This window comes from Mixophyes fleayi, chromosome 2 (genome assembly GCF_038048845.1).
Source record: "Mixophyes fleayi isolate aMixFle1 chromosome 2, aMixFle1.hap1, whole genome shotgun sequence".
Lineage (NCBI taxonomy): Eukaryota > Metazoa > Chordata > Amphibia > Anura > Limnodynastidae > Mixophyes > Mixophyes fleayi.
In genome coordinates this window covers 260,320,176-260,347,504 of record NC_134403.1, presented here as the reverse complement: position 1 = coordinate 260,347,504, position 27,329 = coordinate 260,320,176, and positions in this window count along the sequence as shown.

The following is a 27,329-nucleotide window of genomic DNA, read 5'->3' as shown; positions in this document are numbered from 1 at the left end:
CCTCCCGCCTGGCTCCCTGCTTTCAGTCTCCTGCTTCTTCAGTTGAAAAACCTATACAGATTGGACGCTCCCATCTTTTCCGGGATAAACGTGAGTGCCGCATAAAGAATCACCTTTGTCTTTACTGTGGGGAGGCCGGCAACCTGCTGTCTCCTTGCACCAAAAGGTTGGGAAACACCACCTGCTAGGAGAAGAAAGGGGGATCGTCCTAGGATCCAGTTCCCACACCCCCTGCTCTAATAGAATTTCCCATTTTCTGATGCTAATAACGCTCCACTCTTTGGATGGTCCCTATGCATGTTCTGCCTTTGTGGATTCTAGATCTGTAGGGAACTTCATATCAGCCACTCTTGTGTTTAAACTCCAGTTATCGTTCCATTCTTTGCTGCAACCCCTGGTACTAACTGCAGTGTATGGTAATTGCATCACCAACGGTTCCATCTCCTGTATCACTAGCCCGGTCCGGTTGCAGGTAGGAGCTCTTCACTATGAGTGTGTCACACACCAGGCTCTCAGGTTCTGTCACTTACCTCTTCGCTGCCTTTCCAAGTTGACCCTGCGGTCCTCAGGCTCTCCTGGTTTCAGTCCTCTCTGTAAGATGCTGTCCAGTCTGTCTCCACTCCAGAGATCCCTTCAGAATCAGAGAATGGGTGTGGCCATCGTGGATTCGGTCACAGGATTCATCTCAGCCAATCAGGTAATAACAGCCTCTATTTCAGATTTCAGATTTCCTCCAAAACCAGCTGCCATCTTGGAAATAGTCACCTGACCCATCTCAGCAACTCAGAGTGCTGCTTTTGCCCAGCTGACTGCAGTCTCTAATCAGGAATCAGCAACAACTATAAAAGAACTTCCTGGAGCCCTTACCTGTTGCCAGTGCAACCTTGTATTTCAGACGCCAACCTGGTTCCCAGTAGTTTGCAGTCTTGCTATCTATCTTGCTACAGTCTTGCTACTAATCCAGCTCTGACAATACAGTCTGCATTCTGGCTTCAGTCGATTCCAGCACTCTGATTCCATCCACTCTGGTTCCATTCCAGCATTCTGGTTTCATTCCGATCACAGCAATCCTCTTCCAGCATTCTGGCTACAGCATTCCAGTTACAGCTATCCTCTTCCATCATTCCGGTTACAGATATCCAGTCACAGCATTCCGGTTCCAGTCCGGTTACAGCAATCCTCTTTTAGCATTCTGGTTACAGCATTCTGTTTGCAGCCCGGCTCCAGCAATCCAGTTCCTGTTTGATCTCCTCAGCTAGTGTAATCATCATCGGCAGCAGTCCTTTTACTACATGCAGAGGGACATTATCAGCTTTTTCCACATAGTCACCAGTCCAACTCCAGAGAAACAACTCAATCCAAGTGCAGACAGATCCTCAGGTGTGATAGAGTGGATCAAGTTCCTGATTATTCCGCAATCTGTGAATTCCATCATTCTGGGGCTACCATGGCTAAGGACGCATTCTCCTCAATTTGATTGGCACTGGGCTCAGGTTATTATTTGGGGTACCTCTTTCTTTCAACATTGTCTCCCGAAAATTCCTTGTCCTGTGGCTCAATTGTCCTGTCTATCTCTCTCTCCTCTCAAGTGGCTCTTACTGAACCATACCTGGATTTTTTTGATGTATTCAGTACATCTGCTTATGAGAAACTTCCTCCACATTGACCCTGGGACTGCCCTATTGAACTAGTTCCTGGAAAAACTATACCCAAGGGCAGAGTCTACCCCTTGACACTACCAGAGATGCAAGCTATGTCCCAGTACACCTCTGAGAACCTTCAGAGGGGATTTATTCGAAAATCTTCTTCCCTTGCGGGGGCTCATTTCTTCTTTGTTAGAAAGAAGGATAGCTTCTCAAGACCTTGCATTGACTACCGCCGCCTGAATGCTATAATGGATAGAAACCACTACCCTCCTCCTCTCATCTTGGAGTTGTTTGATTGCATCCGTGGAGTTCGAATTTTTACCAAATTGGATCTCAGAGGAGTCTACAACTTGGTGCAGATTCGTAAAGGCGAAGAGTAGAAAACCGCTTTTAATACTCGTGATGGACACTAAGAGTACTTAGTGATGACCTTCGGACTTTGTAATGCTCCTGCTATGTTCCAAGAATTTGTAAATTAAATCTTCTGAGATCTACTTTATAAATCAGTGATTATCTATCTCAACGATATCCTAATTTTTTCCCCCTGACCTTCTCTCTCATCGCAATCATGTTAGATTGGTCCTTTCTCATCTCCGTTCCCACGCTTTATATTGCAAACTAGACAAATGTCTTTTTGATCGTCATAAAGTACCCTTTCTTTGCTACCTTGGAACCGCTCTTCACATGGACCCTAAGAAGGTGGAATCCATTCTCAACTGGCCTCAACCGTGTGGTCTTAAAGCTACCCAGTGGTTCATCGGATTTGAAAACTATTACCACCTTCTCTTCTCCTTCCTCTTCCTACTCCTGATTCTCCCTGATCCAGTGTTACCATTGATTTTATCACCGTGCTACCCCGAAGTCATAGCTTCAACACCATTTAAGTCGTGGTAGATAGGTTCTCCAAAATGGCTCACTTTATTCCTTGTAACGAGTTGCCTTCAATCTCAATTTGGATTGTGATATTCTTCCTATTGTTGCGACCTCAGCTTCCTCTGACCATTCTCCTTTATTATGATATTCCGTTTATTAGTGGTGACCTCGGCTTGTCTGACTTCTCTTTGGGTTCTCCTTGGTACGTCTCCTCCTGATTGGCTTGACCCGGATCGTCTGACTCTTCTCTGCCACCACACTGGTAGCTTTCTTGGAGGACCGCGACCTGTGTATCCCTTGCAGCCAAGTCCAAACCTCCTTTGCGGGGTCCCTCGTGAACACCAGGGATACGATAGACTCTGCACCTCCTTGTTCAGTAGCACTAATATCAGTTGGTGATTCTGATATATCCCAGAGTCTGACAGCGTTATCTTTTGAAGTCTGACAACTGCTATGGCAGGGGCCTGCTTGTGATGTGTGAAGCTCACTGCTCCGGTAGGGGCCTGCTTATTGGTGTACAACCCACCGATCTGTGGGTTCCTGTTTATATGGTGCGGCCCACTGCTCTGGCAGAGTCCTGATTATTTACGGTATGAGGCCCACTGCTGTGTTGGGGTCTACTTATTGTGTGGCATAAAGTGTGGTAGCAGTTGCTTTTAATGGAGAGATATTTCCTAACGGGACATTATGTGCTTCATCCTAGGTTACCCCGGCAAGAAGATCCGGACTTGGGTAATGGACCCCTCGTATTTGTACTGGGTGTCCAGGCACTTGTTAGCCCAATATTGGTCCTCTTTCTCATAACTCATGGAAATCCGGTGGGTGGGGAGGAGGGGTTAGGATGTCATCCCTTATGCCTTTCTTGTCATGGGAGGTGGCTGTCAATAGTTCCCCAAACATAATAGTTTTACACCTTGGAATTAAGGACATAGGCAAGGGCAAGTCATTAGAATTACTGATCTCCATTAGGGAGGTTTTACGGACCATTCAGACATGGTGACCAGCAGGTAAATTGTGCTAGTCCAACATTAGTCCCTGACTCTCATGGAGACCTGTCATACTTTCCCCCATTATGCGTACCCTGCTCAGGAAGATCAACAGAACCTTGGGGAAAGTCAACTGAACACTAAGGGGTATAGTCATTGACCACTCTTAAATAACGGTGGAGCAGGTACACCTGTTTATGCCAGATGGTGTTCAAATGACGGACGAAGGGCTATGGTTCTTCACAGAACAGATTTATTGGAGAGTGGGGGATGTAGTGAGGTCACTTGGTGACGGGTTGTGAGTCCTTTTAAGGATCACAGTGGTTGCTAGGAGACCATCGCAGTGAGCCTCTAGTAAGAATATCATGCTACCACTGATTGGCCAGAGCTCACTGCCCCCTTTGAAGTAAACTGACTCTTGGTTCTTTTGTATGGAGGACCCCTTGACCTGCTTTGTGTGGGCATGTCATTGTCAAGACCAGATGGAGTGTAGTCACTCTGTAGCCAGAATTAACACTGGCCAATCGTAACGGTGGTGGTCATGATCCCGGGAACGAAAACGCAGACAGCAGATACCCAACAGGATGACACCGAAGGTGTAATGGATGACAGAGTGGTAATAATGACGGCTTGAAAAACAGACATCCAAGAATTCAGACGAACGAAGATCCTGAAAGCCTCCAATGATGTCACTTTCAAGGGCTACAGACTGATTTGCGATGTTAAGCTGCTAATTTAAGGAGGTGCTGGTTGTGCAATGTTCTAGGCTTTGTAAAGCACATTGTACAGCCAGCGCCTCCTTAAATTCGTAGCTTAGCATCGCAAATCAGTCTGTGGTCCTCGAAAGTGACACCATTGGAGGCTGTCAAAATCTTCATTCATCTGAATTCTTGGAAGTCTGTTTTTCAAGCTGTCAGTATTACCACTCTGTCGTCCATTACACCTTTGGTGTCATCCTGTCGGGGGATCCTATGTTGGCCTTTTTGTCATCAGAATAAGGAACCCAACCCAATCGTAAAGGATTATATCCTGGTACAAGTGGTGTAATGGTCTGACCTTCCACTGTTTGGCTTTGCAAATACTTTTGATGACTGCCCTGCTCTTGTCGCCACCTTTTTTATATATACATTTAATACCAAAATAAAACGGTGATCTGTTGCCAAATTTAAACTGGTGTCTGTGTGGGTATTTATAATATGAATAAAGTGATAAGATAAACATTAGAAGGAGGTTGGGTGCATGAAAAGAGGGACATGAACACTATGCAGTTTAACATTTTTTCTTTGTGCACTACCAGTCCCAGCGGGCCTGGGTGCCAGGGCATGCTAGTACTTGGGGTTCCGCAAGAACATGCTCTGGCAGCCATGGGTATGTTGGTATTCATAGTACCACAAGCACCAGCATGTCTACCATGTAAAGGCTGCCTGGGCATGCTGGGGCTTTACTACTATAAAGTAATTATTTTTACCTCACACCTAGTGGCCAGTCGTGTGGGAATAGGCCTTGTGCTATCAAAATGGGACTGGGTACACCCGGGCACATTATTTTTTTGTGTGGACTCAATCGACCTAGGGAATACAGGCGGGCATCAAAACAAGTACCTTCTGCCCTACCTCAAATACTCTGGCATGTGCGCCCTGTTTATACCACATCTTGTGCTTGGTCTGCACTTCCGCTAAGTTAGCCTGACCAAGCCCCATGAGATTCTCTAACCAATCTCTGAGCTTAACACATACTCCACCACAGAGACATCGTGGGTGGGTAGCTCCCCTTCCCAAGACTCCTGGATTAGGTCAACAGGTCCACGGAATCTGCAGCCAAAGGGAGAGAAACCAGCAGACTCCTGCGGTACTTCCCAATAAGCAAACTGGAGGTGTGGCAGGTAGCATTCCCAGTCTCCCCCTCCGAAGTTAGAAATGCCCATAGCATGTGCTTCAGAGTGCCATTGAACAGCTTGCACAGTCCATTGGTCTGGGTATGATAGGGGGCAGTACGGAGTTGCCTCACTCTGCACTTTGCCCAGAGACACTGGACCAGTTCACTCATGAACTGTGTCCCGTGATCAGTTACTCCTAAAAACACATCTGCTACCTTTTTTGCAGTGATAGCAGAAAAGGTAGCAGCCTCTGGATACCGTGTAGTGTTGTCCACCACGGTGAGGATGTACCTCTTCCCTGATCTACTGGGCACAGGCAGCGGACTTACAATGTCCACAGCCACTCGCTAGAAAGGTCCCCCAACTATTGGCAAGGACCTGAGGAGAGCACGAGCACTAGGGTGCCCAAGCCACTGACACACATTGCAAGACTTACTGTATGCCCAGACGTCATCCGATATTCCAGACCAGAAAAAGTACTGTGTCAGGCGCTTCAGTGTTCGGTCTCTTCGCTGACATCAAGCCATAGTGATTTCATGGGCAACTGACATCATGTCACTCACCGGACCGTGAGTGCCTCTGCGCTGGTGCGTGGTTCCCTAGCCTTCCTGCCGGAGCCTGTCCTGAACCGCGGCCGTCCGCCATCTTGATGCACTGCGCATGCGCAGCATCCAAGAACTTATGACCTTTGCTTTTAATCTCATTGGTGGATCAGGCACCTCTCCCTATTTAAGGCACCTGTGCTCATTACCTCGTTGCCTGATCTTGAGTCTCATTCCCTGTGAGTCTCTGAAGGTATCTCCTGTGTCCTGCTAGTGTCTTCAGCTCCCTGCTGATTACCTGTGCTACTCATCGGTGGTTTCCATACCCGCTACTGATTCCTGTATCCTGCTCGTGTCCTCAGCTGGCTTCTGGATTACCTGCTCCGCTCATCAGCGGTTCTCATACCCGCTACAGACTCCTGTCTCCTGCTCATGTCCTCAGCTGGCTTCTGATTCCCTGCTCTGCTCACCTGTGGTTCCCATACCCGCTACAGCGTCCCTGCTGTGCCTGCATATTCTCGTGAACAAGCTTCTCTACTCATCAGCGGTATGCTTACTTGTTATTGACTATCAACTGTTACCTTGCATATCCGCTTAGGACAAGCCTCTTTACTCAGCAGCGGTATCCATACCCGCTATAGACTATTTGTTGTTACGCTGCATATCTGTTTGGAACAAGCTTCTCTACTCAGCAGTGATATGCATACTTGTGATTGACTATCAGTTATTATTCCGCATATCCGCTCTGTGCAAGCCTCTCTACTCAGCAGCGGTATACATACCGTTATAGACTATTAACTGTAAACGCTGCATATCTGTTTGGAACAAGTTCCTCTGTGCTCTCAGTGTCTTCATACCGTTATTGACTCTTTGCATGCTTCCACTCATCCGCACCTGAACTACTCCTCACTTACTAGCAGTGGTACAACTTGCTGTACGCAGACCACTGACTTCCCCGCTACCTACCCGCACCTGGACAAGTCTTCTCACCATAGCAGTGGTACAACTTGCTGTACGCAGACCACTGACTTCCCCGCTACCTACCTGCACCTGGACAAGTCTTCTCACCATAGCAGTGGTACAACTTGCTGTACGCAGACCACTGACTTCCCCGCTACCTACCTGCACCTGGACAAGTCTTCTGACCATAGCAGTGGTACAACTTGCTGTACGCAGACCACTGACTCTCCTGTTACCTTCCTTCACCTGCTCACGTCCAACCTGGTCTCCGTGGTTCAAACCTGCCTTTCCACTATAGATGCAAGTCGCTGACTCATCTACCAATATGGCTGCAAGTCACTGACTCATTTACCAGTATAGCTGCAAGTCACTGACTATCATCATTTCCATTGGCATCCTCTCTCCATCTGCTGTTATATACGTTCCACTATTCACCCTGCTGCCAGAGGACCGCTGTGCAAACTCCGCCTCTCTGGTAAGCATAGTCAACTGGTGAAATCATGGGCAAGACTCCTAGTGCCCGTGACACATCAGTTGCGCGCGAAAACTCTGTGGGACCACCAGTTGAACTTGTTCCTGAACTGGTCTATCGTCATCTACCTTCCTAGCTACATGGTACAATAACCCTTTACAACAGGTTACACTCCCCAGCTCCATCCCTGGAAGGCCGTTGCCAGTCTGGCACCTCATGCCTTCCAGCGAGGGTTCCGAGAACTGAGCTGCCCTGAACTCTTCCCTGCGGCCCTCACTATCATCTAAACCAGTACACTCTGCAGGGGGGTCTCTGTTGGGGTTACTTGGGTCAGTCAAAGTGGGTCAGTCAAAGGGAGGTCACTGTGGTCAGCTATACTCACCGCCGGAGCTGGCATACTGCCAGGGACAGGAGCATCACCGGGCACCCCCACAAGATTAGGTTGGCAGGGGAAAAACATCCTCTGCATTGCTAGGGCATATAGCCTTTTAATAGGGCAATTGGCTGGCTGGTTCCAGAAAAAATAGCAGGTGGAGTCTTTTCCTCTATCCTGGGTTGTGCAGGTATAGATCCTGAAGACTGTAGTCTGGCAGCTTGGCTCTGGGTAATAGAGTTGAGAAATGTGGTCAAAATTCCTCCCCCAACACTGTTGCCCAAGATCACATTGGTTGGGAGGCCATCCATAATGGCAACATCTCGCAACTCCCGGCCATCTCCATAGTCCAGATGCACCCTTGCTACAGGCACTTCCGTCTCCAGCCCATCTGCCGTCGCAACCTTGGCAGTGTGACACTGCAATACTGCAGCAGAATCAATAAGATGGGGACTCACAACAGTAATTGAGGCCCCTGAATCTCTCAGTCCTTCACCTGCAGGGGTCCCACTTAGACCGGCTGCAGATTCCTCCACATGTTTCTTGGGTGGTCATTTGGACACACAGATGACTCTCCAAGTCACCTTCAATCACGCCACACTTCATTGGACTGACAGGGGTGGAAACATCTTTGCCAGTTAAGCAAGTTAGCCGGGCCCCAGTAATCGGATTAGTAGCACGAGTCTGGGGTGCTGGAGCAGTGGGACAGTCCATCCTTATTTGACTAGTTTTCCCACAGATGTAGCACTTCTTCTCTAGCCTGGTCTCCGATGGTCTCTGATATCTCCCAGGGACAGGGTCGAGCAGTGGCTGGTGAACGGTACACAAAGTGTTAGGTACTTGCTTTTGGGGGTGAGTAAAAGAGGGATGTCCCCCTGATTGTACAGTCCTTTAGGTTTGGCTGTTAACCTGGCGCTTCTGCCAGTGCGGTCTCACTGCCACATACTGATCCGCCAACTGGGCTGCTTTTTCCAGGGTTGCTGAGTTACAGTACACTACCCACTCCTTCACCTCCAGTGCGCATCTGTCGTGAAACTGCTCTCTGCAAATTAAACCCATCAATTCATCCCAGGACTTGACATCAGATCCATTTATCCATCTTATTGCTAACTGCAGCAACTGGTTGGCAAATGCCTCATGGTTGATGTGAGTGCTTTTAGCAAAGTCCAGAATCTTCTGCCAGTAGGTGTCTGGGACAATAACATAGCATTTAAGGGGGGGCCTTTTAACAACATCGCAGTCTGCACAGTCCTCTGGGACCACGTCGCAATAGCCTTCCACTGCACGACCTTGTAGTGTGGGAACCAAATATTTTACCTGCTCCTGATTGAGCAAGTCATGGAGACTACAGAACATTTCAAACACCTGCAAATATCCATCAATATCTCCAACATTGTCATCAAATTTGGTAAAGTGGAGAGAGCCTAATCTGGGTGCAGCAGATGACTGTTCATGGGCCGCTGCAGGAGGCGGTGTCCACTGATTGCCCCACAACTGCATAATAAGCAACAGCTCCACCTCAGTTGCTTTGTCTCCCAGGGACTTCAGCTGCTGCATTAGTACAGAAAAGTTACCCTCATCACGATGTTGAACTTGCGCCACTGGCTCACTCTGCGGGAGGTGACTGTCGTTGGGAACAGTTGCTGTGTTCTGGGATGTTACTGCAGGTACCTTTAGGTTTGGAGTTAACGTCTCCTCCTGGTCACTGTCGCAGTCATCTTCCTCATCTGCTGACCTGTGCTGCTCACTCCAGGCCCTTAGCTACCATTTAATTTCGCTCTTTGTCGCTGTGTTAGGAATTTCTATCTTCTTTGCTTGGCACAGTATCTCGAGGTCTGTCTTGGACATTGCACTGTACTTAGACATCCTATGCGTTCCCCTGGCTGCAGTTATTCCTCTCCTGAATACTCAGCTCTCTTGGCTGGTGCACGAAAGGCCGCCTCGGATTATCCCACCGCTTGCCACCAGAAATCTATGACAGGAAGGCTCGCCTATGCCATCCTGTCTGTTGTTGCTGGGGACAAGCTGAGCTTACTTTGCCACCATCCCATCTCTTTATCCAAATACACTCAAATACACAAACCTCCTACACCGATACCTATAAGCGCTTCCTTCTGGGTAACTCTCGCTTCTAGGGTACCCCCTTGCTTGTACACCTGGGCTGGTATAACTGACGTCTTACCTTCAGATCAGGGTTGCTGTGGATGAGTCCCCCCTGGCCTATCCCACTGGTCAGAGCTGCAGGTAGCGGAAACATTTTTCGTACTGGAATAGTGGGTCCATCTCAGAACAACCGCAGAATGGAATAGATTTGTGTCTAATCTATAGGTCACAGGAATTTAGAGCAGGGTAAGTAGTCATCAAAGCAGGTTCTTGAACCAAAATTACGTTTATTAGCTCAAGTGTCCTAATAAGGACAGTTACAGTCACTAGTTGAAGGTACTAGTGATATCCAGAAAGGTACAGATGGAATGATACCTTACATGCTCAAACAGATTTTTATACAAATTCTGACACACGTGTCAGCTGGGGGTAACGCCGCTATCTGACGGTTCCAAGAAGTCTCAAATATTTCATTCAGAGATTAAAATCAGGATGTGAGATGTTCTTTAAACTTAGATTTTAAATGCAATTTACACTTTACAAAATGTACACTTATCTGTGATATCTTACTTCACATGCTGTTTACAATGTTCAGACAGGTTTTAACAGACTGGAATTCACTCAGGAAGAATAGTAACGACCTCCTGTGGTGCATTTAGACTAAAAAGGACATGTTGGTTACTCACATGAGTAGACTTAATTAACCTTAATGAGGACTTCCTCTCGAAGCTACACAACAGACTTCCTCAACAAATGCTTATTGCATCAGAAATCAATACCTCAGAAATTAATGCATTGTCTATACAAAGTGACACACAATATAGTAAAATCAGTACATTGCAATGATATAAATAAGCACCCTGAGCTATTTCCTTTAAATAAATTTATACCATAAACCACACCTACCCCAACTATAAATCTGCCATTACATTTTAAATGTACATACCCCTCCAATACAACATGGTTTTGCCAAGATGCAAAGTTACTAATTTTCTTTGCTTTATTTTCCTTAATGAATCAGCCCTATATTTCTAACCCTCTCAGCAATAATAGTGTTTTTATATAGTAACTAGTTAAAAGCCCGTCAAAATGCTGGAAAAAAATAAGAGTAAGATCATGTTGGACCCTTTTTGGTAACAGTTAAATTCTGTGCATCATTTATCCCACAAATGTGGAATCAACTACCAGCACCCATAGACGCAAATTCTAAAGCCCTATTAATTGATCTTATGTTGTCAAAAAAAATTCCTTAGTGTAAAACCAGCCCTGAACACTCTATATTTCTAACTCTGCATTATCCCTCTTAGTAATAATAGGGTTTTTATACAGTAACTAGTTAAAAGCCTGTCAAAATGTTGGAAAAAAATAAGAATAAGATCATGTTGGACCGTTTTTTGGTAATGGTTAAATTTCTCTTATCATTTATCCCATGAATATGGAATCAACAACTGGCCCCCATAGACGCAAATTCTAAAGCCTTATTGCATCCAATTTCCTTTACCCTTGTGGGAGCATATATTGAATAGTTTGTCAGATGGCTGCTCAGCCGCAAAATGCGTAGCTTGGCAAATTCACAAATACTGTTTATGCGAACCCAGTTATAAGAATTAATATTTGTTTAATCAGAGTTAGCGACATCAAGAATGGCGAGGCATCTTGTTCGCTGACTTTGTAGGCATTGACGTGATATTACATCTGTCCTGTTCACTCTTCGATTATTTTCTCTGTGATGGGCAATTTGCTGAGGAGTCATATTTGCATAGCAATGACGATCACGTTCGCGTTCTGTTTGGTCATCAGTCATAGTTTGTCGTTGGGATTTATCCCGCTCCGCCCTTCCTCCTTTTGCTGTTTCATGCTGTGCAGTTACTCCCGCAGCAGACATTTGTCTTTTAGGTGGCATCACAGTTACACTTTGTTGCTTAAATTAGTGTTTTCCTATTACTTTAACACTAAGTGCAAATAATATGAATGGAAAGAAAATCGAATCAATTTGGAATAGCAAAGGTAGTTCTAAATAGTAAAACTAGAGATGCTCAGGCTCGGAACACCCGAACTTAGCAGATCTGGGTACCAAGTGGCTCGGTACTTTTGCGAGCCCTCAGAATTCAAAAAGAGGCAAACCGGCATTGTTACGTCGTCGGATCTCGCGAGTCTTGGATTCTATAAGTACCGCCCTCCACGGCGATACAGAGCCATTTCACAGAGGGACACAGAAGGGGTAGTCTCTAGTGCAGTTGGGTGGCGTCATAGGTAGAAAAGAAAGAAGAGGGGCAGCAGTGTTCTTCAAAGTCTCCAGTGACATTCAGGAGAGCTCCATTGCTCCATTGCTAATTGTCATTGCTGAAATAGAAATAATAGAGCTGGCAGGCTTGGTCTTCTAAATCTGCAGTCACATTGTACTGTGTTATATAGGTAACACACAAAGAGGAGAGCGTTTGTACTTTTTTAAAGAAAAACACCTCTCTAATAAAGGTGAAAATTTACTTTAGAAAAACATAAAATTGCCAACATGCCATTCTACCTAAAATATTACCAAGCACAGAAGTATCAGCAAGCTCCTTTCTCTCAGCTAGATCTCAGCACCTGCAATCTACACTGTCATCATATTCACCCTCATCAGTGTGTACATCATCGTCAAACAATACTAATTCATCCCCGCTGGAATACACAAACACAGAAGTCTGTGTACTTTAATGTAATTGCTGGTAATGGCCTTCTTCATGGAATTTGTAGTTCATTTTATAGAAGAGCTGTCATGATTTTTGGGTAATTTTTTTAGACCACACCAGGGGCTAGATTTACTAAGCTGCGGGTTTGGAAAAGTGGGGATGTTGCCTATAGCAACCAATCAGATTCTAGCTTTCATTATGTAGAAGGTACTAAATAAATGAAAGCTAGAATCTGATTGGTTGCTATAGGCAACATCCCCACTTTTTCAAACCTGCAGCTTAGTAAATCTAGCCCCAAATGTCTAAATGTTGTGCAGACTCATCTGCATCACCACTGGGTGTCTTGGGAAAGCTAAGTTTTTTCCTAGCAGCAATTTCCAGAGAAACTGAAGGAGGAGACGTCATTGTGTCATGTACCAATTGAGCGGGCAGTTTGCTGACCAGGAGCTCATTGCATCTCTTCACATCTGGGTCAGTTTGAAATAAAGAGAAGACATAGCTTTAAAACCTAGGATCAAGCACAGTTGCCAAAATGTAATGATCCGATTTCAAGCTGTTGATAACTCTTGGATCCTGGCAAAGCGAAAAAGTACTTAATCTACAAGTCCAACATAATTAGTGGAATTGCTTTGTTTCATTTCCTCCTTCAATTTGTCTTGCTGCTTTTACAAAAAGTTTTATTAGGGGAATCACTTGACTCAAGCTAACAGTGTCTGCACTCTATTCACAGGTGATTACTTCGAGTGGTTTCACCACCTTGCACAACACGGAAAGTATTCTCCACTGTGCTGGACTAAAGTACATTCCACCTAAATCCTAATCTTCTTGCAGCTGTTGCATTTTCCTACATCCTGTTGCAGAATTCCAAAAATTACCCTAAATATTTCGGGACACAGACAGCATCTCCTGCATGTCATTGTCATTATTTAAAAAATTCTGTACCACCAAGTTGATTGTGTGAGCAAAACAGAGAATGTGATGGAATTCCCCCCGCTGTAATGCTCTAACAATATTGGTGGCATTATCTGAAATCACATATCCTCAGGAGAGTCCAAGCAGGATAAGCCATGCTGCAATGACATACCTTAGTTTTTCAAACAGGTTGTCAGCGGTATTACCTCTGACCTGTGCCTTGTCTCGTCTCTGATAACCACCTTCTCACTCCCGCCTTCAAGACTTCTCTCGTGCTGCTCCCCACTTATGGAATTCCCTACCACGCTCAATCAGACTTTCCCACATTCTTCAAACCTTTAGATGCTCTTTGAAAACCCATCCCTTTTTTAGAGGTGACCTTATCCTCGATAACACTATTCACACTAATGCACCCTCACAACTATCAGCTGTGCCCTATTCCCTTTAGAATGTAAGCGCTCTAATGAGCACGTTCCTGTATACCATATGTTTTCATGTCTCCATTCATTTTGTCTGCCTTGTCTGTTCTTGCTTTACGTATGCCCTTGTGTTCCCTACTGTACGGCGCTGTGGAGCACTGTGGTGCCTTACAAATCTACGATAATAATAATAATAATAATAATAATAATAATAATAATAATAATAATAATAATATGCCTCTTAGTGAAGCAGATGATACACAGAGTAGCCTGCCTCTGAAAAATATGATGTTTATTGGTACATGCTGCTGCTGTCCCTGCTGGTGAAAGCGAATCACCAACCCAGTGGGCTGTCACAATCATATAATCTTTAGTTTGCCCAGTTCCGCGTGTCCACATCTGTGGTTAAGTGTACAGTGGGTAGAATTAGTAGGTTTGGTCAACTTGCCGCTTTTCGGCTAGTTTGCTGGTGGTTTTGAAGCCCAAACCGCCTTCAAAACGGCCAGAAAAGACATTTTACAAAACCACCACTTTACAATCCGAAATCCCGATTTTATCAATGTTGAACATACAAACAGCCGGATTTACTACGGAGAGGTTTGACAAACCGCTGGAAAAACGCCATTCAAACGACCAAAATAAAAGAGGTGGTTGTGAATGGCGAGATTGACCTAACAGTGGTTCCCAAACTGTGCACCTAAGCTCCCTGGGGTGCCTTGGAGATCTCACATGGGTTGCATCAGCCAGGGCCAGTGGTAAGCAAGGCAGGGGACTACTTGGTAATTATTTTGGCTTAGTGGTGCCTTGAAAAAATTTTGGAGACCCTAAGAGTGCCTTAGACTGAAAAAGTTTGGAATCCACTGGCATACAGTTTCTGCTATTTTGCCAGTGTGAACATAAGTTAAAGGTTTTTTTTTTTATTTGAAAAGGGTTTTTTTACAAATTCTGGTTTAGGTGTAATGTGTAAAATTAATCCATATTTATTTGCTTTTTCTGAGCACAGGGTAGTGAGTTCTGCTCATGTGCAACCTTTAATATTTAGTGTTAAGTGTCAGACAAGTGGCAATGCGTAAGTACCAAATGTGCTAACTTTTTTGCACGCAGTATAATATTGTTTTACAGGTAGCAGTATAATAGTGTTTTACAGGTAGGACAGACAGATTTTTTGGATTTAAATTAAACAACATTTATTGTGGTACCTAAGCTCAATGAATTTTGCATAAACATGCCCCACAATGTACACTCTCAATTTCTGATGTGCGCAGGATACACATAACAGAAGCATAATAAACTGTAAATAGTGCAACATTTTTCAGAACTGAGAAAATAAGAACATTTACAAAAATCAGAACCAAATATTTTACAGGTTGTTGGGTAAAACCACACACATTAGGCTACCTACGCTTTTGACAGGTACATCAGAGGTTCGGGTGACACTCTCTCCTCTTCCTCACCCCCTTTGGTGCGAGCACCTCTCCTTGGCGGTGCATTTTGCATGGAGCGTACTGGCGTACTAGCCAAACTGGTTTCAGTAGAGGAGACTGGCAAAGGTAACCATACCGTTATGTCCTGGTGAATTTGAACAGCCATACGATTCACGTTGGCATTGACCTCCTTTACTGTGGTGTGTAAGGCCTCCACAGCACCAGTCATTTGAATCATGCTGACATTGGATTGCTCTATAGCTGCAGCTATGCGAGTTAATGCAGAAGGAATATGGCTAGTACCAGGGGCAAACGCAGGATTTGAGGAGGGGGGTTTGAACGCCACATCGCCAGTGGGCGTGACCAGCATGCATGGGGGTGTGGCTATAATTTTAGACACGCTAGGCTTCTCTCCTACTCTTCCAATCCCCTTCAAATACACGGCAATGCTGTGTTCACTACTGTTATGTGCATGCAGCCCCCCCCCCCCCCTTCATAAGCAGAGCCGTGTGAAGTGGGACATACCTCCCAACTGTCCCTGCAGGGGGGAAAAAGTCCTGACTGAGCAGGACAGTCAACCAAAATTGGGACTGCATCACCAGAATAAGGACAGTTGTAGAATGTCCTGTTCTCTCCTACCTGTTCTTGCAGGTTTTGCTATCTGCTGCTGCTGCTCATGTCTTACGCTCAGTTGCTGCTTTTGTGTATCCTGGAGTGTTTGGGTCCTGTTTGGGAAAAAGGGATAGGTACATGAAATTTGGAAAGTCTAGCAATGAGTGAACCCCAAATCAACCCCAACGTTAAATCAATAGCAGCTATGTTAAATAGCAATAGCACCTATGTTAAATAGCAATAGCACCTATGTTAAATAGCAATAGCACCTACGTTAAATAGGCCTCCATCCCTGCACCCAGCCTCGACATTGCAATAACAGTATTCACATTTAATAAATAGATCTATTTCTTACAAACCTGCCCCGACATTAAATAGTATTCACGTTTGATATATAAACATTTTCCCCCAAAAAAACAACACTGATATTAAATAATTAGTATTCACATTTAATAAATAGTTACCAAACTACCCCACCTGAAATTAATAGGGACTACCACAATCCCCATATTAAATGAAATAGCCTACACGGTCAGATAAATTGCCCCTCCTGTACATTGTTTATAGCTGCACTTTTTTTTTAGTACAGCCCCAATTTTTTGGGCACATTTCTTTTTTACTGCACAGTATACATCTAGAAATGTGGGGGCATTATATCCATAAATGTAAGAGACAGTTAAATGTAAGAGACAGACAGTATGTATGAAGAATCATGAAGCACAGTATGCGAATAGGAATGTGAAAGCTGGTTTGCCCATGCCTAATCCAAGAAATCTGCGAAATGTATTTATTTTTTTAATAAGCCACATACCATCACATAGATAAACTCCCTCTGGTTCTCTCCAGCACCAGCGCAGAACTTTACATTATAATCCTCCACACGCGTCCAGCGAAAATATCCTCCTGTTAGCCACAACTACGTTCCACGCTCCGGTATTTAAACAGTCCATCTTGAGAGCAGAAGAATAATCCTGAGCATCGATTGGGTGTAAGCATCATGCTGCTCACCTCTCGATTGGCTACAGGCATCTCATTCTCTGATTGGCCCAATACAGGATGTGGTCACGCAACCTCCCTAGGTAGCAGGGGGCCTCTGTTGAATTTTCCCCGATAACCCAGTCTGTGCCCCAGGCAGGAGAGGGGTTTCCAGAGACCAGGAAACCCCCCCCCCCTGGGTGCGCGCCTGAGTACTACGGTAGGAACGCCTCAAATGTCCGACAATATGAGACATATTTCTGGTTTGAGTGTCCATAAACTGAGACTGCAGGACCTGAAAATTGGCGATGGATTGGGCCATTTCTCGCCCTGTATCCTACTGAGGTGGTGCAGTTTGTTGCTCTGGTGTCTGTTCCAAAGGGCCAGTTGCTTGTTCCTGGCGCCTAGACACGGGGACATCTACCACCTGTAAAGTGATGACAGTGTCGTCAGGAGTTGACATCTGCGCTGACTGGCGCTGGCCTTGTAAAAGATCATGAGGTTCCTGTGGAGAAAAGACCAAGGTAGGTTTATAGAAAATCACATGCTTGTCATTTTAATTTTGGACACTGCAGGCAAACACATAACATTGTTTAACTACAGACTCTTTTCAAAACTCAACTTTCCTGGCTAGTTGGCATATAGGTCCTGCTTAAGGATGATGCTCATCTTTTAAGGGAGTAAAAGCTTAGGTATCCTATGTGTTAGGGTGAGGCCACAGTGAAACCAAATTAATTTGTTACCCAAACAAAAGGGTGTAGGCTGCAAAATGTTGCAAGATGGAGGAGTGGGGTAAACTATTACTCCTTTTGCCCAGCGTCTGTGTAGTACTTCCAGGTGAATTCTATAAACGTATATCAACCAAGGAATTTCACATTTCAACAAGCATTTACACATAACAAATGCTTGAAAACAATGTCTTTGCGCAAAATCTGCAACACTCACCAGCTTGCTCTTCAGAGGCAGAATCCCTGACAGTAGGTGGAGGAGTCGATATTGGACTTGGAGTGCACTCTCTTACAGGCGAATCTGAATGTTTGAATTCGGGATGTGCACGGGCGACTTTTGAGGTCTCGTGTTTTGTGTTTTGGATCCGGATTTTCTTGATGTTTTGGGTTCGGATTTGTTTCGCAAAACACCTGCCGAAAGGTTTTGGTTCGGATTTAAGGTTTTGGATTCGGATTTTTTTTGAAAAAAGCATAAAAAGTTAAAAAATCTATTTTTTGGGCTTATTTTCACTCCTACGCTATTATTGACCTCAATAACATTCAATAACAAGCATTTCCACTAATTTACCGTGTATTCTGAACACCTCACAATATAGTTCTTAGTCCAAAACATTGCAACGAGCTATCTTTCTGGACTGCATAGTGGAGTGGTCCCCACAATATAATAAGAAAACCATCAACTGGTCTTAATCGCACCAAAACATGTACCTGGACTGCGTAGAGGAGTGGGTCACCACGATATAAATTAAAAACCCTGAACTTGTATGATTCGCACCAATAATGTACCTGGACTGCGTAGAGGAGTGGGTCACCACAATATATATAATAAGAAAACCATCAACTGGTATGAATCGCACCGAATAATGTACCTGGACTGCGTAGAGGAGTGGGTCACCACAATATAAATTAAAAACCCTGAACTTGTATGATTCGCACCAATAATGTACCTGGACTGCGTAGAGGAGTGGGTCACCACAATATATATATAATAAGAAAACCATCAACTGGTATGAATCGCACCGAATAATGTACCTGGACTGCGTAGAGGAGTGGGTCACCACAATATAAATTAAAAACCCTGAACTTGTATGATTCGCACCAATAATGTACCTGGACTGCGTAGAGGAGTGGGTCACCACAATATATATAATAAGAAAACCATCAACTTGTATGATTCGCACCAATAATGTACTGGACTGCGTAGAGGAGTGGGTCACCACAATATATATAATAAGAAAACCATCAACTTGTATGATTCGCACCAATAATGTACCTGGACTGCGTAGAGGAGTGGGTCACCACAATATATATAATAAGAAAACCATCAACTTGTATGATTCGCACCAATAATGTACCTGGACTGCGTAGAGGAGTGGGTCACCACAATATATATAATAAGAAAACCATCAACTTGTATGATTCGCACCAATAATGTACCTGGACTGCGTAGAGGAGTGGGTCACCACAATATAAATTAAAAACCCTGAACTTGTATGATTCGCACCAATAATGTACCTGGACTGCGTAGAGGAGTGGGTCACCACAATATAAATTAAAAACCCTGAACTTGTATGATTTGCTCCAATAATGTAACTGGACTGCGTAGAGGAGTGGGCACTGGGCACCACAATAAAATATATAAAAAAACCTTCAACAGGTCTGCATTACACTGCACATACGGCTGCTCCTCCATCCTCTCCATCATATACATGTTGGAGTTTCAGCGTGTGAAAACCTCTTGTTTTTGATAATGTCAGTGCATTTTGAATATTTTTCAATTTGCCCCACACCACTGAATGTACTTTATCTCTATGATACGCATCTATCTATCTTGACTGCGTAGTGTGGTGGCCCCGGTACACAATTTGGTACCGAGGCCACAATATAATTAAAAGACCCTCCACGGCTCAGAATTCCACCAAAAAAGGGTATGGACTGCGTAGTGTGGTGTGCCCGGAACACAATTTTTTACAGCGCCAACAATATAATTAAAAAATTGGGCATCAACTGTCACCGTTGTTTAATATCTGATACACCTAAATATGGACTGCACAGTGGAGTGGCCCCGGTAGTAAATTTGGTGCCGGGGCCACAATACCTCCTCCAACTTCAAAGTGTAGTGTTTATAAAGACAGACAGCGTCGAAGTGTTATTAGTTGACTTTCTTAACCCTAAAATTGTCCCTGTTGCAAATATTTGTGTAATGGACAGTTACTTTTTCATTGAAAGACTCAAGCTTTCAAGTGTAGTGTTTATAAAATATAAACAACAATACAGTAGTTTTAAAGCACGTCAATACCTCTTGTTTTAAATTATCACAGGGCATTTTACTTTTGGTTTAATTTCTTGAATTTGTTTAAATTTGGTTTTACTTTTTGAACATGGCAAACGACTGTTGATTGGTCATATAATGCAAAAAAAAAAGTTCCAAAATGGAATTGTCCTTGGGCCCTCACACCCACCCTTATGTTGTTGAATTAGGACATGCACACTTTAACAAACCAATCATTTCAGCGACAGGGCCTACCAAACAACTTTGGCTGAAATGATTGGTTTGTTTGGGCCTCCACACCAAAAAAGCTACTCATCTCTCCCTGTACAGACTAAACAGGCTCTACTGAGGCAAGATGTCGTCCTCATCCTCAACCTCTGATTCCTCTCCCCCTACAGTGTGACAAGTGAGGCTTTTAGGACAAATGCACTTAAAGGGCGACAGGGTTTGTAACAAGCTGAATAATTACCTGGTGTGGTTTAACATGGGGTGGGTTCCGACCAATGGTGGCTCACGTGGGAGGGACCTTGATAGAATATAGCAGGCTGTACTTCCTGCTTGGCTTCACTTGCAACTCGAGATCCCACCCTCCCATCCCTCAATTTATTTGGGTTTTCAAAGTGGGGGTAGGAAGGCACTGCGTTCAGCGGCTGATTAATGGGCGCACAGGTAGTTGGTCGTAGGTCACTGCCCCCTTTGAAGCATCAGTAACTCCTTTTGGTCCTTCGGTGAGGAGGGTCCCTGTTCGGCTCGGTGAGGGAGGGCAGTGTGAGTTGTAAGGGGCAGTCACTCTGACGCCAACTCAGCGCAAAGTATGTAGGGATTTGTTCCCCGTGGTTTACGGACTTACGGCGGTTTGCGCCAGTCCACTAAGTGATCTTGTGTTATCAGCTCGTGAGCTGTTCCGCAGTGCCCTTTCTCCGCCACCATAGGTTTTAGTTAATATAAAATCCTTACAATAAAATTTCTGCCATTTTTTAATAACTTATCCAGGTCTACGCGTCTTTATTTGCATGCTAATGTTTAAAGTTTAAGGTTGATGTGAAGTTTGTGGGAACATACACAGTGAGCCCTTTATGTACTTCCTCCTCATCACACATTATCAATTCGTCCCCGCTGGACTCCACAACCACAGGTCCCTCTGTACTATCTGGAGGGCAGTGCTGTACTTCATTGAGGAATTGATTATTCATTTTTATAAACATCATTTTTTCAACGTTATGAGGAAGCAACCTCCTTCGCCGCTCACTGATCAGGTTCCCCGCTGCACTAAAAACTCTTTCCGAGTACACACTGGAGGGGGGACAACTCAGGTAAAATAGAGCCAGTTTGTACAGGGGCTTCCAAACTGCCTTTTTTTCCTGCCAGTAACAATATGGACTGTCTGACATGTCTTCTTGGATGGTGTCAGCAAAGTAATCATCCACAATTTTTTCTATTGTGACAGCATCCAATGCAGCGAGAGTAGACATGTCTGCAATGGTTGGCAGGTCCTTCAGTCCAGACCAGATGTTATCAGCATCCCCGCCAGCGCCTCTTTTGGGAAAACTGAGCTTTTTCCTCGCAGCCATAGATGTGGAAGAAAATGAGGGTGGAGCTGTTGGCATGTCACGGTCCTCTTCAGAGGACAATCTCCTGACCAGCAGGTCTTTGCACCGCTGTAGACTTGTGTCCGCCGGAAACAGAGACACAACATACGCTTTAAACCGAGGATCGAGCATGGTGACCAGAATGTATTCCTCTGACTTTAAAAGAGTGACCACCCTCTGATCCTGGCAAAGCATACGAAGGGCTACATCCACAAGAGCTACATGCTTGGTGTAATCGCAATGGCTTACCAGCTCCTCCCTCACTTTCTCCAGCTGCTTCTGCAACAGCCTGATCAGGGGAATGACCTGACTCAAGCTGGCAGTGTCGGAACTGACTTCTCGTGTGGCAAGTTCAAATGGCTGCAGAACCTTGCACAACACGGAAATCAGTCTCCACTGCGCTTGACTGAGGCGCATCCCCACTCCTTTGCCTATGTCGTAGGTGGCTGTGTAGGCCTGAGTGGCCTTTTGCTGCTCCTCCATCCTCTGCAGCATATAGAGGGTGGCGTTCCAGCGCGTCACAACCTCTTGTTTGAGGTGATGGCAGGGCAGGTTCATGCTTTTTTGATGTGCCTCTAGTCTGCGGTAGGCACTGGCTGAATGCCGAAAGTGTCCAGCAATTTTGCGCGCCACCGCAAGCATCTCCTGCACACCCCTATCACTCTTGAGGTAATGCTGCACCACCAAATTAATGGTGTGGGCAAAACATGACACGTGCTGGAAATTGCCCATATTTAATGCCCGCACAATGTTACTGGCATTGTCTGACACCACAAATCCCCATGAGAGTCTAAGTGGGGTAAGCCACTGGGAGATAATTTCCCTCAGTTTCTCTAATATGTTGTCAGCGTTGTGTCTCTTATTAAAGCCTGTAATACACAATGTTGCCTGCCTTTGCACGAGCAGCCATTTTGTAGATGCTGCTACTGATGCAGCTGTTGCTGTTGCTGCGGAAGGGGATGCATCTACCCAGTGGGCTGTCACAGTCATATAGTCCTTCGTTTGCCCAGAACCACTTGTCCACATCTCCGTGGCTAAGTGGACAGTGGGTACAACCGCATTTTTTAGAGCACTGAGGACACTTGATCGTACTTCTCTGTACATTTTTGGTATCGCCTGCCTAGTGAAGTGGAATCTCGATGGGATTTGGTACCGGGGACACAATACCTCCATCAACCCTCTAAATCCCACTCCACTGATGGCGGACACCGGACGCACGTCTAACACCAACATTGCAGTTACAGCCGCAGTTATACGCTTTGCAATAGGGTGACTACTATCGTATTTTGTGGTCATGGCAAACGACTGTTGGACGGTCAATTGTTTTGTGAAAGACTTAGCGGTCTTACGACTTCCCCTCTGGGAAGATGACCGACTAACAGCAGCAACAGCAGCAGTGGCAGTAGTAGGCGTACCGCTGCAGGATTCCTCGGATGAATCCCGTATTGAGGAGGACTCAGTCTGGCTGCTGACTTGGGCTGCAGGACTGAATCTGATGGAGATTGTGGAGGAAGTTGACGAGGAGGGTGTTGCTGGTGTGTATCCAATTGTACCACGGGATTTAGGTGTCCCTGTACCGATGAGGGTCCTAGCCCCAGTTCCTGAACTAACCACTGAACTATGAAGGTTATTCAGGTGACGTATAAGGGAGGATGTTCCTAGGTGGGCAAGATCCTTACCCCTGCTTATTTGAGCTTTACATAAGCTACATATGGCCATATATTGGTTGTCTGGATTTGGATAAAAATAACTCCAGACCGAAGAGGTGCATTTTTTGGTCTTCTGACCAGGCATGACGATGGGCTTTTTCATCCCATGGACATCAGCTGTTTCCCCCCCTGGTGCCTCATTTACAATAACCACATCACCATCCTCATCATCAAGTTCCTCTACAGCGCCAGCTACATCATCAATAGGCTCCTCCCGAGCCACCTCTTCCCGTACAGTGATGGGAAGGTCAGGCTTGACAACCACCAACACCCTTGGACTCGCCTTGAGGATTTGTGATAATTTCACTTTAGAAGGCAGAGTTGTTTGCTGTTTTGTTGCTGACAGTATAACTCTCTTCAATTTTTTGTAGGGGGGGGGAGGAGGAGGAGGGATAAGATCTGTGGGTGAAGCTGAACCACTAGTCATGAACACGGGCCAGGGCCTAAGCCGTTCCTTGCCACTCCGTGTCGTAAAAAGCATATTGGCAACTTTACGTTTCTCCTCAGATGATTTTAAGTTTCTCTTTTTGCTACTTTTTCTTAACTTGGGCTTTTTGGATTTTACATGCCCGGTACTACGAGATTGGGCATCGGGCTTGGAAGACGACGTTGATGGCATTTCATCGTCTATGTCATGACTAGTGGCAGCAGCTTCAGCATTAGGAGGAAGTGGGTCTTGATCTTTCCCTACTTTATCCTCCAAATTTTTGGTCTCCATTATATGTAGCACAAGATACTGCAGAATGTGTGAACTTGGTAATATTGCAGTACCAATGGACTTATACTGCTGGATTGGTTTTGCAAATTTGGTTATAATTACTTTTTTTTTTTTTTTTTTTTTTTTTAATATTTTTTATAACTTTTTTTTTCTTTTTTAAAAACTTGGGAATAATGGGGAAATAACTATGCCCTTAGAAGCACAGAGCACAGGACACAGCACCACTGGACTGATACTGCAGAATGTGTGAACTTTGTAATATTGCAGTACCACTGGACTTTTACTGCTGAATGTGTGAACTTGGTAATATTGCAGTACCAATGGGCTTATACTGCAGGATTGGTTGTGCAAATTTTGTGGTAATTAAAAAAAAATTTAATTAGTTTTTGGTATTTTTTTAAATAACTTTTTTTTATTTTTTTAAACACTTGGGAATATTGGGGAAATAACTATGCCCTTAGAAGCACAGAGCACAGGACACAGCACCACTGGACTGAACAGGACACAGCACAGGACCCAGCAGCACCACTGACCTCAGAAGGACAGAGCACAGGACACAGCACCACTGGACTGAGCACAGCACAGCACAGCACTGAACTGAACAGCACGAGATATAGTAGGACAGAGGACCACCTAACACACCCTCCCTCTACCCTGATCAATTCCCGAGTGAAGATGGCGGCGACTAGCGGGGAATTTATAGGATCCGAGTATCGCGAGATCCGACAACGGGATTATGAGTCAGAGCCTCAGTTTCAGATTTGAATTTGGCGCCAATACCCGGATCTGTCTCGGATCCGACTCGGGTCGGCAACGTTCGGGTGGGCTCGGATTTCAAAAATCCGAGTGCGCTCATCTCTAGTTTGAATAATACCAAAAACTGTATTAGCAGTGGAAAACATTTACTCATGTATGCAGTGTACTTTGAAAAAGTGCATTTAGTTATTAAACAACAAACCCTTTTTTAATTGAATGCTTCATTGCAAAACACTTATAGTAAAATATGCAAACAACTCACCACTTCCTTGACCAAAAGAGATTGCATCCTTGTCATGTAGCATACAAATACTTGATAGCTTATTTGTACACTGAAATTTAAAGTTGATATTTGTGTGCTACATGAAAAAACAGTCAGTATTTAACTTATGTGCAAAACAGAAAACTAGTTTGCACCCCTTGCATTGTAACATGGTTTTGTTCAGGAGACTGAAATAAGATACCTCTTCATTTAAGATCCTTAATGAATCAGGCCCTAAGACTCCTTCTTGCTGACTTTGATGTGTACATTTTATTATGCTATTCATTATTTAATGTATTGAAGATCATTTGTCTTCTTAATTATTGATTGGCGCCTGTCAGTTTATCCATTATTTTTGTGATGTAACAGACAAAAGGGCTATTTACACATCAAAGAACCATCATTGAAGAAAAGAGATATCCTACGTTTATGGCTTCCTTGTCAGCTGAAGATGACGAATGTTTAGGCTAAATTATATTGAACTGATATAGACATTTCATGTGTATTCCTCTTTGTCACATCAGGTCAAATTATTTCAAGGACAGCTGGACAATCATTATACTGAAACTTAGTTACATCAAAGACATATTTTATGACATCATCATCATCATCATCATTTATTTATATACGACACCCTCTTCCCTTGGGAAGGATTGTTTTATGACACTGAAAAAAATAGCTCAGTGAGATTGTAGTGTGGTAAAAGAAAAGAATATTGAAACACATTGTGGGAAAATCACAATCCCAGGTTTAGATGGGGGGTTGTAGAGGTATAAATATGAGACACTATGATAGTCAGTCAGTCAGTTGGAGTTAAGACAAAAAAGAAGGATCCCATTATGATATTAACTAACAGGTAGCTATACTTTCTATTTTCTTACAAAGATACAATATGATTACTAATTATTAAGTGTTTTGCCAAATAGTCTTGTGTTTTGTGCTTTTTTATGTAGTTAGATAAGGAAGCATATATAATTAGAAAACGTATTACCATTGTGTTTCTTATCTTGTCACTTGTATAACTGTAAATAAATATATATAATATATATATCAAAATTGCACGCAAATATATTTATGACAGGCTGCAAAGGTTTGGACAAATAAATTCTGCATAGTCAATGAGCTAATATTATATATCTGTGTATATAGTATATTTATTATTGCATGAATATATTTCTTGGATAGTAGCGATATAGAGTATTTTTTTCTAGAGATGGGTGGGTCCGGTTCCCCGAGAACCGAACCCACCCGAACTTTGGGTATCCGAGTACCGAGCTGAGGAGCTCGGTACTGTCCCGCCCGCTCCGAATCCAAATTCGAGGCCGAAAGTCATCGTGACGTCGTCGGATCTCGGGGCTCGGTTCTCGCGATACTTCAAGATTCTAAATACACACCTCCACAGCAATCCATCGCCATTTGACAGAGGGAGAGAGCAGGGTGTGGTCACAGGCTGATTAGAGCAGGGACAGAGAATCCAATATTCTTTTTCCAATTGTTGTAACAAAAAACGCTAGAGAAGAGAGGAGGATAGAGGTTTTTTTTCTTTTCATTATTTGGCACTCTCCAGTGCTTTTGGGGTGTCCCCCCTAATTGTGCATAAATATTTCTGGCTGTCAAAATTACTATCTGTCAGCAGTATATACCAACTAATTTTTAGCACTCCCCAGTGCTTTTGGGGTGTCCCCCCTAATTGTGCATAAATATTTCTGGCTGTCAAAATTACTATCTGTCAGAAGTATCTACCAACTAATTTTGTAGCACTTTCCAGTGCTTTTGGGGTGTCCCCCCTAATTGTGCATAAATATTTCTGGCTGTCAAAATTACTATCTGTCAGCAGTATCTACCAAATAATTTTTAGCACTAGAAGTGCTTTGGGCTGAGAATGGATTAAAAGCAGTCCACATATGAGCAGAATGAGCAACCAGGTTCTGTCACCAGTCCTGATGTTAGTGTTCCCAGTACGTCATCTGGGAAAGGCGATGTCAAACTACACAGTGTTTCGAAATCAGTCCAAGAAACAAAACAATTTTTTTTTTTACTGTGTTGAAGCAAAAAAGAAGTGTAATTAGGTTATTTTATGCACAAAAACATTGATTTTTAAACAAAATTGCAAAACAAAACCAAAACCAAAACACGCAAGGGCAGTTTTGCAAAAGCAAAACCAAAACACGAAGGTAATCCAGATCCAAAACCGAATCCAAAACCAAAACACGGGGGTCAGTGACCATCTCTATTTTTTTCCCTTTTAAAATCACATGAACCAGACATATGCACATATGTCAAGAAGCCAAGTATTTATATAATATATCATTGGACTAGAAGTAATTTGGGAATTTTAGTTTTATGAGCCAACCAACTGCAAGCCTGAAATAATATATTTGCAGACATATAGAAGAGACATATAAGCTATATCTATACAGATATATATTAATACTAATATGTTAAATAGA